This window comes from Drosophila subobscura, chromosome U (assembly GCF_008121235.1).
Source record: "Drosophila subobscura isolate 14011-0131.10 chromosome U, UCBerk_Dsub_1.0, whole genome shotgun sequence".
NCBI lineage: Eukaryota > Metazoa > Arthropoda > Insecta > Diptera > Drosophilidae > Drosophila > Drosophila subobscura.
This window is the reverse complement of record NC_048534.1, coordinates 10,789,350-10,803,699: the sequence shown is the minus strand read 5'-3', so window position 1 is coordinate 10,803,699 and position 14,350 is coordinate 10,789,350.

Here is a 14,350-nt window from a genome sequence, read left to right as displayed (position 1 = left end):
TATGAGAAGGCAGTAAAGGACACAAAACATTTAACAAACAAAAGAGAGAATCCAACAGACGAGCAACCAAAGGAAAAACAAACAATCTAGTTATTAATTTATTTTCTAAGTTAAATTGCAATTAAAATGCATTATGATAATAGCAGAGGCAAAGTGTAAAAAGGATAAGTGGAAATTAAACCGAATAAAACGCATTAAACTGAAGAATTTAATAAAAACCAAATTATGCCGCCCTTTATTATCCATTTCGAGGAGTGTGCAAAAGCGCTGGAGCCGTTTTTCTGCTGGCTAAATAATGCAAAATATTCAAGTGGAATGCCAGGTGGGACAGGGCAAAAAATGCAAGAAAAATTAATTGAGATAAATTAGAAAAAAGGACGATAAATGAGGCTGCTGTTCGCAAAGCGAATATTGACAGAAAATGTTTAGTTAAAAGTACTTTTTTGTCACGTTGCTTATGGCAATATAAACTGAAATGAGGGAGAGTTAAATATTCATAAAATGCCTCAAAAATACCTTTAAGGTGTGGGCGTGCATATGCTGTGTGCTCTCTCCTGAGTTCCTCTAAAACAATGGTCTCTTGTGCCTCGAAGGAATCAACTCGTTGCGCCACAAGGTCGAGTGCCTCAAGACGCACAACTTTCGCACTCATCACGCGTACGCAGTTGTCTGCCCAAAATGAGCACAGCAGTCGTACAACCAGATCGACAGCCAGGCAAGGCCACAGCTCAAAGAGAAGCGTCAGAGGCAGAGGCAGGGGCAGAGGCAGAGCACAACTCACACTGGCGCATTATACGTTCCAGTGCGCAATAATGTCATTAAAAGGCGCAAAAGGAAAACGAGGAGCGAGTGCCAAAAGGGAAGCACAACTGGGTCAGTTAATGCAGCCAGTTGTTACCTCGACCTGACATTTATGAGCAGCAGCAGCAGCAGCAGCAGCAGCAGTCGAACAGATAGCTCCCCTCAGGCGAGAGACTCTCTTAAACGCACAGCAATTAAAAGCAAGGTTTAAAGCAGCCGGCACCACATGAGTGTCGAAATTGATTGGAAGCGCCCTAAGCCCATGCCCAGAGGCGACTTAAGCCGAGCAAAATATGAGCCTCAGCGTGGGTGTGAGCTGCACAAAAAAAGAGCAAGAAAGGGCTGCCATGTAGCAAGCAGCCACATCGCTGACAGCAGCAGAGAGCGCGAGGAAGCACGAAACACGAGACCAAATCCAAGCAGAAATTGTGGCAACGGCATCGAAATCAAAGACAAGCACCAAGCTCCGGCTCCGGCTCCGGCCACGACCAAAAACCAAAGTCAGAGGCGCGCATAATTAATGTAGGCATAAAAACAAGTGACTTGTAAATATTGCCAAGGCAATGCAGAATCCAAGTAGAAGCATAAGAGTGCCCCCACCCCCCCCAAACACACACACACACACGCACACTCGCACGCACTCGCATGGGGAGTGTCTTTGGGGGCTCGTATTTGTGTGTCTGATGTGCCTTGCCTTTGCCTGTTTGGTGTGGCTACTTACAAAGTAGCAAGTACGTGTAGGAACGAGGACTGTCGGCAGAGGATATCATGGCATGCACAGTGGGACGCGCACCCAGAATTCCACTTTGGGCACTAGTCGCTACATTTTGTGCCCAATTTGCCGTACTTTTTCCACTGTACCTTCTCTAAGTTTCACTTTGGTGGTGGAGCAGCCGAGTGGGCAAGACGCAGAGCCACTTAAAAGCGCACACAAAGCCAACTCCGCACCCAGCACTGCGAGTGTGTGCTCGTGGCTGTGTGGGTTGTTTATGTGCGAGTGTGTCTGTGGCAGTGGCAGTGGCATTTGCCACAGACTCCTTCCGTCTCTTGCTGGTTGTTTGGCTTCGCTTATATGGTCTGGTGATTGTGACATTGTAGCTACAATTACAAGCGGAAGTGACGCACATCAACGCACAAATATGGAGGCGTCTATCTCTGCCTTATGTATGGCTAATGCGCCACTAAAGCTGCGCACAAATTGAGCTTATCGTATGGTTATTTCAATTCTATTTTATGCCAAACTCCACCCAACTGTCTTAGCTCTCCATCACAGAGATCTCTCTGTCCCTTCCGCCCAAGAACATGTCGAATGTGGGGGCATAAACATATCTATCGCTGCGGATGTTTGCCCAAGTCGTTCGATGTCTACACATGGTGGATATTTCTTATAAAGTTATTAACCAAACTTAATGTTTGTTATACAATTTTGGCGTGCAGCTCGGAAGTGACTGTGCATAAAATAAAAGCTGCCACCCCAGCAGACTGATACTCTGCCATCCGTGTGTGTGGTTTATGGCCGGAGGAAGGCAAATCAGAATTATGCATTTGTTGCTCTAATTTCACATGAATTAAGCCGTGTTCAAGGTGATTCGTGGATAACTTTGTCGGTCATTGGGCCAAGGCGATTAAGAGAGAGCGCTGACTACGCTTGATTAAATATTAAATGCAATCGAATTAAAACTTGGAATACTTTCAACTTTCACTATAATTTTGGCAACAGACGGACTCACATTAGTCAGAACTGCTTCAGTTTCAAATTTCAAGTGGAAAAAGACTAGCAAAAACGAGAAGGGACGTGTGAGACGCTTCTTACGCGTCACAACTTTTATACCCGGCACTCAGTACTACATCTGCAACTTAGCGGTTATTTGTCAAATTTTACGTTTTTTCTTCATCTGTCATCTACATCAGCAACACTTCCCCCGTCCAACACGCTCCTTTAGCTCGCCACCCTCCCCTAGAAACACACACTGCAGAGTCAGGGCAGAGTCGTGGCAGAGGCAGCGGCAGAGACGTGTCAGGGGCAGAGGCCAATAAACTGAAGTATCTTTTGGGGGCTGCTTTTGTTCTCAAAAGTATAGCATACTTTCTGGCTGAAAAGTTCCCAATTAAAAAATAGCGTAGGACAGCCATATCCTGCAGTCCTTGTGGTCCTTGATGGACTCAAGCGATACAGGAGACTCGTACCTTCGCCAGGAGGCATGCCATGTCCTGATCCGACAGGAAACAGCCGCGTTATAGCGTTGAAGGGGATTATATAGAAAAACAATATTCAAATGGCATTATCCTTAATGTCCTAGCACCCGAAGTAATCCGGGACATTTTCCCGATCCCGAGGAGGCGTGACATGTCCTTTTTCGACAGGAAACAGCTGAGCTATAGCCTTGTAGAGATTAAAAAGAAAAAACAACGTGAAAATGGCATTATCCTTAACGTCCTTGCACCCGAACTGGTCGCAAAGGATCCAGGACATTGTGAAGATCACGAGGGGCGTGGCACATCCTGGACGGACTACAAATAAAGGAGAAAACAACAAAACAAATCTCTCCTGTTATTTTTGTCAAATTTTGACAGTCACCTCTTTGCACAGTGGCGCCCACGCGATGAAGACGGTCATTTCTGGAACTAAAATAGCGTAGTTCGAGAATTGGCCGATCTGTGTTGGGACGCCACTGTGAACTTTTGAAATTGCTTCACTGAAATGGCCGAAAACTGGAAAATTTTCAGACCAAGTACCAGGCGAACAGAAGTCAGTAGAAGGTAACTGGTTTCCATGTTGTTTTCACTGTGTCAAAAGCTGGATGCTATTAAACCGCAATTAATTTTAGTTACTTGGCGACTGAAAAATTAATTGCGGTTTCATAGCACTGTTTACAATATACCCTACTGACTCTTCGAGTACCGGGTATAAAAATAGTTGGCACACAAAAGAGAACGAGAACTGGGAACTGGCTTCATTTTGGGCATCTCCATCAGCTGTCACACATTCGTAGTAAAGTTGAAATTAAATATTCGCATTCACGCATGCACGCACATTAATTTGCATAACTAATAACAGGACACAAAAAACTTCGAGTGGCCGGCCCTCCAACAGCAAAAAGGAGACTCTGAAATATGTCAAACTGCAAAACTTGGATGACAAACAACGGACAGAGAGCCCGAAACGTGCCTGGATACGCATCGGGCAGCTGCAGAAATGTCTTCAAATTAATTCAAACTCATAAAATATTGACAATAAACAGAGCCACTGTTCTGTTCTGTTCTGTCCGGCAGCTGGCACAAAAATATCCAGCGACTGATGTGGGTTGGTGGGAGTCGTACACGGGCAGCTTCAGCTCGCATTTGTCTAGTTGTCAATTTTTAATGTGGCTGCTTGACAAATCAATTCTGTGACTGCAGCAAATGAAACGAACAAAGGACTACTGGGAAAAGTTTTAGCACAAAGAGCAATGTCAACGTCTTTAGGATAATTTGATTCGGATGCCATGGCTCTACCTTCAAGGCCTCAAGTTCTTCGACTATTTTGCCAAATTGATGGAATTTTAAATTTGTTTTGCCAGGCAACGTCCATTGACTGGCAATTAGAATAATTTTGTCAGCTGTTGCTACACCAGCTCCTGTTCCTTTGGCCTGGTGATTGGACTTAAATATTTGCCAAAATATTTAATAGTCACACGTCCAACTGACAAGCGAGAGAAGGCTTGCTTGTGGTTGAAGCTACGAGTATTCGGTGCTTGAAATCCAGTTCCATTTCGCATTGTACATTATTTAATCAATTTAAGTTGCTTTTGCCATGCTTCGACCCTTCCACCGAGTGTGTGGAACCTTTGAGTATTTTCCAAACACAAATCACCGAATAACCAAACGGGTTTCTGCTCCAAACACTCGCTCGCACGTTGATTTCTCCATGCGGCTTAAGTGTAATTAACTTGGCCAGAAACTTTCACTGGGCTCTGGCGCAGGCCGGAGCTCAAGGCGTTACCTAAGCCTTTGTTTGCTTATTGCGAGTCTTTGTTGAATAATTTAAATGGATTTTGTGGTTATTCGAGAGATAACCATTGCAGCTTTATCTGCACCATAATAAGTCCAAGCACGGCATGCGGCTGGCATTACTTCCCTTCCCTCTTTTCCGGGTGGGCTGAGGGCATCGTAATTTATATAAGTTCCGGTTGACCCAGTTAAGGGCTCTAGCACAAGCCTCAGCGCTGAAAGGATTTACTGGCCAAGGAGCTTCAGCCAGGCCTGATGCTTATGCCTGATATTGTTTTGTATCGGCAAACCAATTTAATTGTAAATATTTTTTGTGTAACTGCAGCCGGACCATCGCTGTGTGCTTTTATCTAAGTTATCGCATGTTTATTTTTAAAGAACAAGCAAATTTAAATACACACTTTTTCGACCCCGAATTGTCAATTCACAAAAGCTCAACACTTTGCCTGTGCGAAAAATCAATTTATATGTTAATTCGTAAGCAAAATCCACAACGCCCGGGGAAAAGTGTGTGAAAGCTTTTGGCCATCCTGCCAGGTCTCTGCATCTCCCTCTCCCTCTCTCCTACTATCGCTCGCCAGAGTTTTGCGTTGCCAAACAAAAATATTCACTCACGCAACACCGGAAAAAAGAAAGTTGAACAAAGCAAGAGTAGGTGCCAAAACTGACATTTGCCAGGCCAATGTGTGTGTCTGGGTGCGTGGGATATCGGCACGGAGTGGGCAGACAGGACACAAGTTTTTGCTTGGCAGCTGTAAGCCTTCAGTCAGCCAGAACAACATGACAGACAAGGCAGGGCAGCACTTGGTGTGTTCTGCCCAGAATGAAGGCTAGCCAAGAGTTTGCATGAAAAGGAGAAGGAATTATCGCATAAGCAGATTCTTCGCGCTTCTAGAAATACTTTAACATTATATCATAGCAGCCCGTTGAAAGCGTATTCAACCTTCGAGTCACACAACTCACTTGTCGCTCCCTGTTTGATTTGTTATGTTCCACCACAGCAATTGCAACAACTATAAAATATGGCAAAAGATCAACAGAAAACACACGAAATAAAAAGAAAACTTTGACACGCTTAAGAAAAAACGAGAAGGGACGTGTGAGACGCTTCTTACGCGTCACAACTGTTATACCCGGCACTCAGTACTACATCTGCACCTTAGCGGTTATTTGTCAAATTTTACATTTTTTCTTCATCTGTCATCTACATCAGCAACACTTCCCCCGTCCAACACGCTCCTTTAGCTCGCCACCCTCCCCTAGAGCAACACACTGCAGAGTCAGGGCAGAGACGCGGCAGAGGCAGAGACGCGGCAGAGGCAGAGCAAGAGACGTGTCAGAGGCAGCGACGCGGCACTGCGCGAAGCAGAGTGAGAATGAGAGAATGTGCAAAAAACAAATATAAGCTGCGGGACGGGGTGGGTTTGGCCACTGCAAATTAATTTCTTCATTGTGGCCATAATAATGATCTAATCGGATCCAAATTTGGTGATCTGATAGATATGGTCAATTCCTACGGAATGGCGTTTTTAGTTTTCTTGAATCTTCTTTGTAGATTTGGGAGGTTTTCATCCTTTTTCGGGGGCGGAAGGGGGCGTGGCTCATTTTTTAAATACACTTGTAACAGCGTGAGCATACAGAAGTTTGGTGCCAAAATTTGGTGGCTCTAGCTTTTATGGTCTCTGAGAACTAGCCGACAAACAAGACGGACGGACGGACGGACAGACGGACAGCCATGGCTTAATCGACTCGGCTATTGATGCTGATCAAGAATATAGATACGTTTCCTTCTGTGCGTTACATACGGGGTATAAAAGAATCTGCCACGATTCGATGTTAACTTTAAAGCATTTTATAAAGCGTTGCGTTACCCTTCGAGGGAGCGCAGAAAAGGGACGCTCATAAATCTCGAAAAAAGAAATACCTACAATTTTGGTATTGTCTTCTAACTTTTGGCTTTTGAATTTGGGGCGGCAGCCGTTTAAGCCATGTCGAGTTAGCCTTAGTCCGGGTAAACAACTCTCTGGTCGCCCCACTCCCTCCCTCTCTCCCTCTCTCTCATCGCATTCGCACAAAGTTCAAGATTTAGATGCGTTAAGCGTTATTTATGGCCGCAAATAAATAAGGCTTAAACCATACGCAATGCCTCACTGTGGCGTTGAAAGTTTTCGACGTTCATTCCAATTTGGGTGTGTGTGTGGGTGGTATCCTGCAGATATGTGAGTGAGTGTGTGTGTGTGTGAGTGTGTGAGTGTGTGTGCCAGGGCAAAGGATGTGCAGAGCTGTCTAATTAGGAAATGTTTCATATGGCAGGGGACTTGTGACATCGATGACGGGCTGAGTGTTGCGTATTTAAATGGTCAGAAAAGTAAATAGCCGCATGTCTGGGTTACTGCTGCCTTTTCTCGCTTTTCCAGCTAATGCTGAACCGTTTTCATGCTTCAACATATTTATTAATATCCCTAAAATATACTTTAACTTATAATAAAGCTTTCAAATCTGTCGAATTATAGTCTATCAATGGAACAAATCAGTAAACCAACGTCTGATGCAGCCCACCATCAGCATTTATGGAATGGCATTTTCAACAATTAAAGTTCGCGTATCTCTGTCAAAGGAATCAGAGATTAATCAGAAACATTTAAATATATTTAACTACACTGAACATTAAATTAATATTTTAGCACATGTCCAGCGGCTCTTCATAAATAATGGACAGGACAGCAGCAGCGGCGGCGGCGGCAGTAGCAAAGTAAATAAAATTATTAATGGCCGTGCTGAAATAAGCTGTTCATAATTTTCACAGCCTGAAAACAGGAGACACAGCGGCTTTCAGCGCAGCATTATGAATACGTAGAAAAAAGCCGCACTAATTAATTTTGAAAATTTAAATACGAGCCAAGCTAATTACGAAAAGGTTTTGTGTAATGAAAACAAAAACGCAACAATCGATGCTGCACGTCCCGCGGTGCCCCATTATAATTACCCGCCTGGCTGTGCACTCAATAAAAGCGATACAAAATTGTTAATTAAATTTTCCAAAAATGAACTCCGTCGCCCGATGAGCGGCAAATCAAATCAACTGCCTCTGTGCATCATTAAATAGAATACCAAATGCCATTCTCGTGTGTGTGTAGTTATTTTGGGGACAAAATCAGGGCTGGCCGCAGAGCAATCTGTCAAATTTACCTTCTGCACATTTTTCGACATGCTGTTTGCCCGCTCTTATTATATTTGCCAGCCATTCAAGTGCCGACGGTCTCCAGTTTGATGAAATTACCATAAATAAATTTTACCTGCTGACAAAGGTCCAACACTGCGGCTGTTACCATTTCGGATGTCCCATCGCCATTGCAAAATTTGTCCAATAATTCCACTGTGCGCTGGTGTTTGTCGTGTGGGTGGCAAATATTATTGGGTTTTAGCCAGAGCCTCCATACATTTTGCAACATTTCGCGACTGCGCGGAAATTGCAATTAGAGTCCGCGCCGAACATAAATAACTTGAAAATTGTACATGGCTGTGCCTTCCGCTCTGCGCAAATAAAGTGTTGAAGGGAGAGTGGACTAGGGGATACCTCGTCAGCAGAAGATCTATTTTTGAATCAATTAAAAGTGGGCCGCTAGTCCATCCATGACTTCTCGCCCTTTGCCTAGTTGCCATCCATTCTCACAATTTCCTCATTGAGAGGTGTACAAAGAGTTTGGCTATGGACAGCTGGCCTGCGCATCAGTTAGGCACATAAATTATACAAACAAACCGAACGCAAAAGGCAACAAAATTGCCGCGGACCCTGGCAACCGAAGCTGCAGCAATCGAAATAGGGTTTCGGCGCACAGATATTGGCAAAGGGATAGAAAATCGGAGTGAAAATCCAAGCAGCCCCTTGTCAGCATGATTAATGATGACGTTTATAAGGGCAACAAACAGCCAACGGGCAATGCAAAACACTTCCTTGTGCCGGGCACTCGAGGCGCCAGTCAGTTCCAGTTCCAAGTGTCCGTGCCAATCCACATCATGACTGCAAATAATAGAACTTAATCTATTTTCAATATGGCAGCGGCAGCGGCAGCGGCAGCGCAACGCAAATTAAGAACTCATCAATTTTTAATGCTTACTCAGTGGGCGATGGGCAAAAGTTTCGCTCCTCACTTGAAAATACACCCCAGGGAATGGTCCCAACTTTGTTGGCTCTCCGGGCTGCGGCTCCCAGCTGTGTGGCAGTGTGTGTGTGTGTGTGTGTGTGGGCATGTCTTGACCAAGCAACCAGAGGGCCTTAAGGCTGTATCTTAGCAAACAACATAAAAGTTTCACACTTTCTCCGGCTGTCCCTGTTTGCCGTTGTACTGCTGGCGGCTGATGCCGATATTATTGGGCTTTAAGAAGTGAAATTAAATTTTGCAGCATACAAAAACCCAGGAAATCTTTCCCACTTGCTGTCCCACAATTATCCACTATTTCGCTCAAAGAAAATCCCATAGCTGTGCCCTTGCCTGATGGCGTTACTCATTAGCATTGGTCCACGCGACACTGCAAACAAATCCCGCGCGAAGTCCATTGCCAGCTAAGCGATTTTAAACAGCAGCTGGCGGAGGCTCTCGTCTGTAATTGAAGCCTTAGTCCCACTGGGCACAGGATATGGGCAAACAGCGCCAGAGAGCCAACAACTCTGACATGCTGCTGATCAACCACAAACAGCAAACACGCGCAACTCCATTGACAATGCCAAACCCAGTCCGCGTTCCCATCCCATTTGCAGTGGCCTGAAATGACAAAGAGTGGAGTTGCCTTCCACTCACTCGTATTCAGTGTCAGCAGATACAGATACAGATACAGATACACAGGGGCGGCCCGACATGCTGCTAAACTAATTAACTAAGCGCAGCTGTGGCAGCGTCACCTTCGCAGCGGCTGTCGTCAGTTGCCGCGTCTGTTGCCCGGGGGTCAGGACCTTTCTTTCTTTCCGTTGCACTGCTGCAAAAGTGCGTGATGCAGCGCATCGAGGGGTGAGAGAAATGTTCTACTGCCTCTCTGGCAGTGCCAGTTCCCATCGTTGTAGGAACCCTCGCATCGGCTTTGGTTTGTGTTTTTGTTTGGCGGACATTAGGCCCGGGTCTGGGTCTCAACCACTTTCACCATTTGCACCGTTTCCAGTGGCGGCAATTTCCAGTTGCCAACTCTGCACTCACTTGTTTGGCAATTAATTTGCCGGCGTCTGTTATTTCTTTTCGCCGGCATGAGTGTTGGCAATCTAAACACGGTTATTCGCTAATTAGCAAAAAACAAGCACACAGCTACAATTGCAAAGCCCAGACTGTGTGTGCAACAGAGAGCGCCAGAGGAAGTTGCAAGTTGGAATGGGAGCGAATGTTACATTTCCCCGTGGCTCCGTGTTTGTTTTCGGGAGGTGCTTGGCCTCGTTGCCATTTATTGGCCCCATCCAGCACCCATTTTGCCTTCTTTTTCCCCGAGCTCTCGCACAAAATTAGGTCGCCCTGTAATTAGCTGCTGTTGCTTTAATTTTAGCACTTCACAATCTTATTTTTCTGTGTTGGTTTCGTCGCCAAATGCGCTGCAATTGCAGGGAAAACTTCAAGTGTAAAAATTCGAAATTAGGCCCACAGCAAGGCATTTACGAGGGTGCGCAAAAAGCTCATTAATGTGTATGAAAATATGGCTTGGTACTTGTAATTAATAGAAATATGCCACAAACTGCATAAGAAATGCAAATGCCTTTGCAGAACCTTTGAAACTTTCAGCAGAATTATTAACATTTGGCATAAAGTCTAGTTCTGGTGGGAAAGTTTTCGTAATGGCTTTGATTCCATTACGCATACGCCGCAATGTATGAAAACTTCTAAACGAGTATTCAAAACACTTGAAAATGTTTATTAGAATATTTTGCAGCATATTTTTGTGGTGCCCGCCTCTTGTTGTTTATTAAAATGCCAGAAATAATTGCCTTAGACTGGGGTTAGTCTGCATGTGAAAGGGTATTCGGTGTGCTTGGGGGCTGCAGAGATAGAGATTCTCCGCATCAGAAGAAGAGCTATAAGCATATAAATTCCAGAGTACCTCATTGTCGAGAGCCCTGCCTTGAGTGTTGCTCTGTTTGTCGTTTTAGTTTCCCTGCTGAGGTGTGGCCCGACTTGAGTTTCGTTGAGAGTTTCCTGGCGCACACATGGAGAATAAATATTTGCTTTGGTATTCCGATATGAAGTTTTATGCAGTCGGGGATTTTGGGGTTTGCAAAGTCAGCACGAGCACAAACAGAAGCACCCAGAGAGAGCGATAGGCTGCCGGGGGGAATCACCGGGATATCTCTGCACAAAGCGAATAGTTCATAAGGAGTTCAGAGGAAGCTATTTTGGGGGCAGAACTTTTTACTCTCGAAATGCCTCAAATGTTTCGTCCCAAAGAGGATGCTGTTCGGCGGCAGAAGCATATAAATTTGCCACATCATTTATGCATACACAATTTATGCTGCCAATTCTGCAACAGTTCCGGCTGCATGCTCGCTTTTCAATTCACTCAAATTGGCTTTATCGCACATGACCATAAGGCCCACACATGCTCGTCGTGGAGCCCGTAGAAATCAATTTAATTGTGTGATCCCAGTCGGCTGCTGCGGGATAACTTGAGCCACTTAATGTGTTCTTTATGGCGGGCAAATCTATCCAACTGCATTTTGAATATTCCGAGCGCTGGGTGAGTGGCTCGGCCTGAGCCCCCGGAGCCAATATCATGAATAACGATGTAATAAAATACGTGATATGGAAACCAAAATTCACTCGGCACATGATGAACTATGCATGGAGGGACTGTTGCTGAGGGATAAGCCATAGCGACCCGCAGTCAAAGCATAATTCTTGAGCACTTTCTGTGAATTAGCTGGCATTTCTCTTTCCCTCTGCCATAAACAGCATCGGGATGGACTCTCACTCTTGTCGGCAAACGTTTATTTGCATGTTTTCTGTGGAAATTCTTGCCATTTTGCAACCACAAATGCAACGTCCAAAATATGATGAGATAATGCTAGAAAATAATGGCTGTGACTACTCCGACGTCCGACCACAGAGGACCCTCATCCACATGGGCCCTCGTTGCAGCGGGGACACATCTCCGGTCAAAGTTGGTAGCAACATTCCTCTTCTGTCCCGGGCATACCTTCTAAAATAACTCATATACCCCTGCTGGGATTGCACACAGCCGCCAGTGCAAAAGTTGCGCTCTGTCTGGCTGCAAATTTTGTGACAGGTCCGGTCCGGGCCGGTCCGGGGACCCGTAGCCCCCAGGGGCCAGTCAAGTCCAAAGCGTCTGTGTTTCTGCATATGCAAAATGCAAAATATTCGCTTTTGCTAGAAGTATTTTCCGACTTGCCGATACACCAGCCACAAGGGTATATAGACACAGCAATAAACCTTCAGTTATAATTCTTTAAAGCACAGTCTGAAACTTCCTCAGAGAACTCTTGAGTTGCAGCTTCGTTTTGGATTACCAGCGAGCACTCGGGAATGATTTCTCTGAATGTTTTTAAAGTGTTCATTGGCAACCATAAACCTGATGCTATCACACTTCATATTTGGCATTCTCCAGAGCATCGGATAGTCGTTTATTAGCCTTAAAAGTAATTCTTATTTTATTTTCTGTTTACGTTGCTGTTTTCGTTTTCATGCAACGTCGCATTAGGCAAAATGCAAACCACTTTTCCCAGTTTCCTCTTGCTGTTGCAACAACAACAGCCAGCAACAAAAAAAATAGGAAAAACAATCAAGAAGCGCTGGGAAATAGAGAAAAATGCTGCATAAATTCGTTGCAGCGCTTTCACGTTAAAAGGCCGCTGCTGGGCTGTCAACTTGGTTAATTTCTTTTGTGTGGCAGCTCCAGGAAAGTGCACGGAGTACACGCGCCGGCTTTAAGTGCCGTGCAGATAGCTAATTTAATGTCTGGCCACGACAGCTTGACATAATGCCTCGATTATGCTGACACAAACACAATCAGATATGTGCGAATCAATAAAGTGTAAATAGTAACATTAAACAGTCATTAGTGTCCAGAGCCATTTGACCGGAAATTAATCAAGCAATACCGCAGCACAAACGCTTTCTATTTGTCCACTCAACACACACACAAACACACACAACCGAAAAGGGTTAATGTTTGGTCAAGCTTTTGTACATATCATTACACAGGCGAGAGCTACTGCTGATTGCGCCTTGTAGATATGTCAGACAAGTGACGGAAACTGTTTATTATTGCCTCATTGCTGCCCCACAGAACGGAAAGGGATAAAGGATGTGTCAGGCGGTCGAGCAGTCGCTCGGGTCCGTGTGGGAGTGTGTCTGTGTCCTCATAAATTGTAATGCTGAAGTTCTCATATAAACAATTCCATTGTCGAGTGCTCGTACTTGGGGGAATGCTTGCGGACATCTTTCCAGGGAATTCAATTCAATTCAATTCGCACAAAAATGGTCACAAATATTTCGGTATGTCAAAGTATGTCCGAGCATAGAGTAAATACCTATGAACGGATGATGACCTTAAAGCCGGAACTGCCAACGTCCAAGCAGGGCGTTTGCCTTTCGGCTTGTGACACACACACAGATGCAAGCACTGACAAGAGCAATTGTGCTCAAGTGGCAGCAACAAAAAACCAACCCACACAAGCGCACAAGCACACTCAGACATACATAAATATATGTACACACATACATCCACATCCGGTGGCTAACTTCCGTGTGTCAAGATGCGCTCAAGCATTCATTTATGAATTTTTATTATTTTTTATCTCTGCCACCATTGCTCCGGGCCTCTCTCTCTCTCTCTGTCTCTCTCTGTCTCTGTCTCTCTCTCTTGGTGCTTGTTGCCGTTTACAACCTGACAGCTATTGCTTGGAGAGTGTGTGAACCTCTACACCAAAGACACGTTGAATGGCTTACAGAAAATGCAAACAAAGTTGCAGCCGCACGCAATTAAATGTACGGAAATCGTCGATGCCAATTCCGAATCCGAATCCGAATCCGTTTTTAATTAAAATCGTTTTGTGCCACAGGAAGGAAGTCGACATCCATTTACAGCTGCGGCTCAGACGGTGTCACACACAGACAGAACTTATTGAACTTTTGCTCAAGTCGAAAGTTGATGGCGGAGAGGATTTATCGGTGATGCTGAAGGCAGGCAGGGGGCAAGCTGGGAAGAGTCTAAAGATGTTAAGATCTTGCAGATACTTCTGAGCTTTGCAGAGCGGACTTCTCTATGGTTTCCACTCATAAATAGCTGAGAGAGTGTCGCTGTACATCAAAAGTTAAACGCTGCCCGCTGATATTCATATATGTGTGGGCAAACAGAAGGCAGCTGAGTAGCGCTGAGCAACCACAAGCACGCCAACAAATATGGCGACCCACAAGCACACACATCCCATATGTATGTACATTTACGCGTTGATTTCTCAAAACCAAAGTCAGCCAGGCATGAGACCAACAACTAGCAACAAGCCAGCAGCAACAACCAGAAGGGACACACAGACACAGAGAGCAGTGGGCCATTGGGGCAGTGGCTA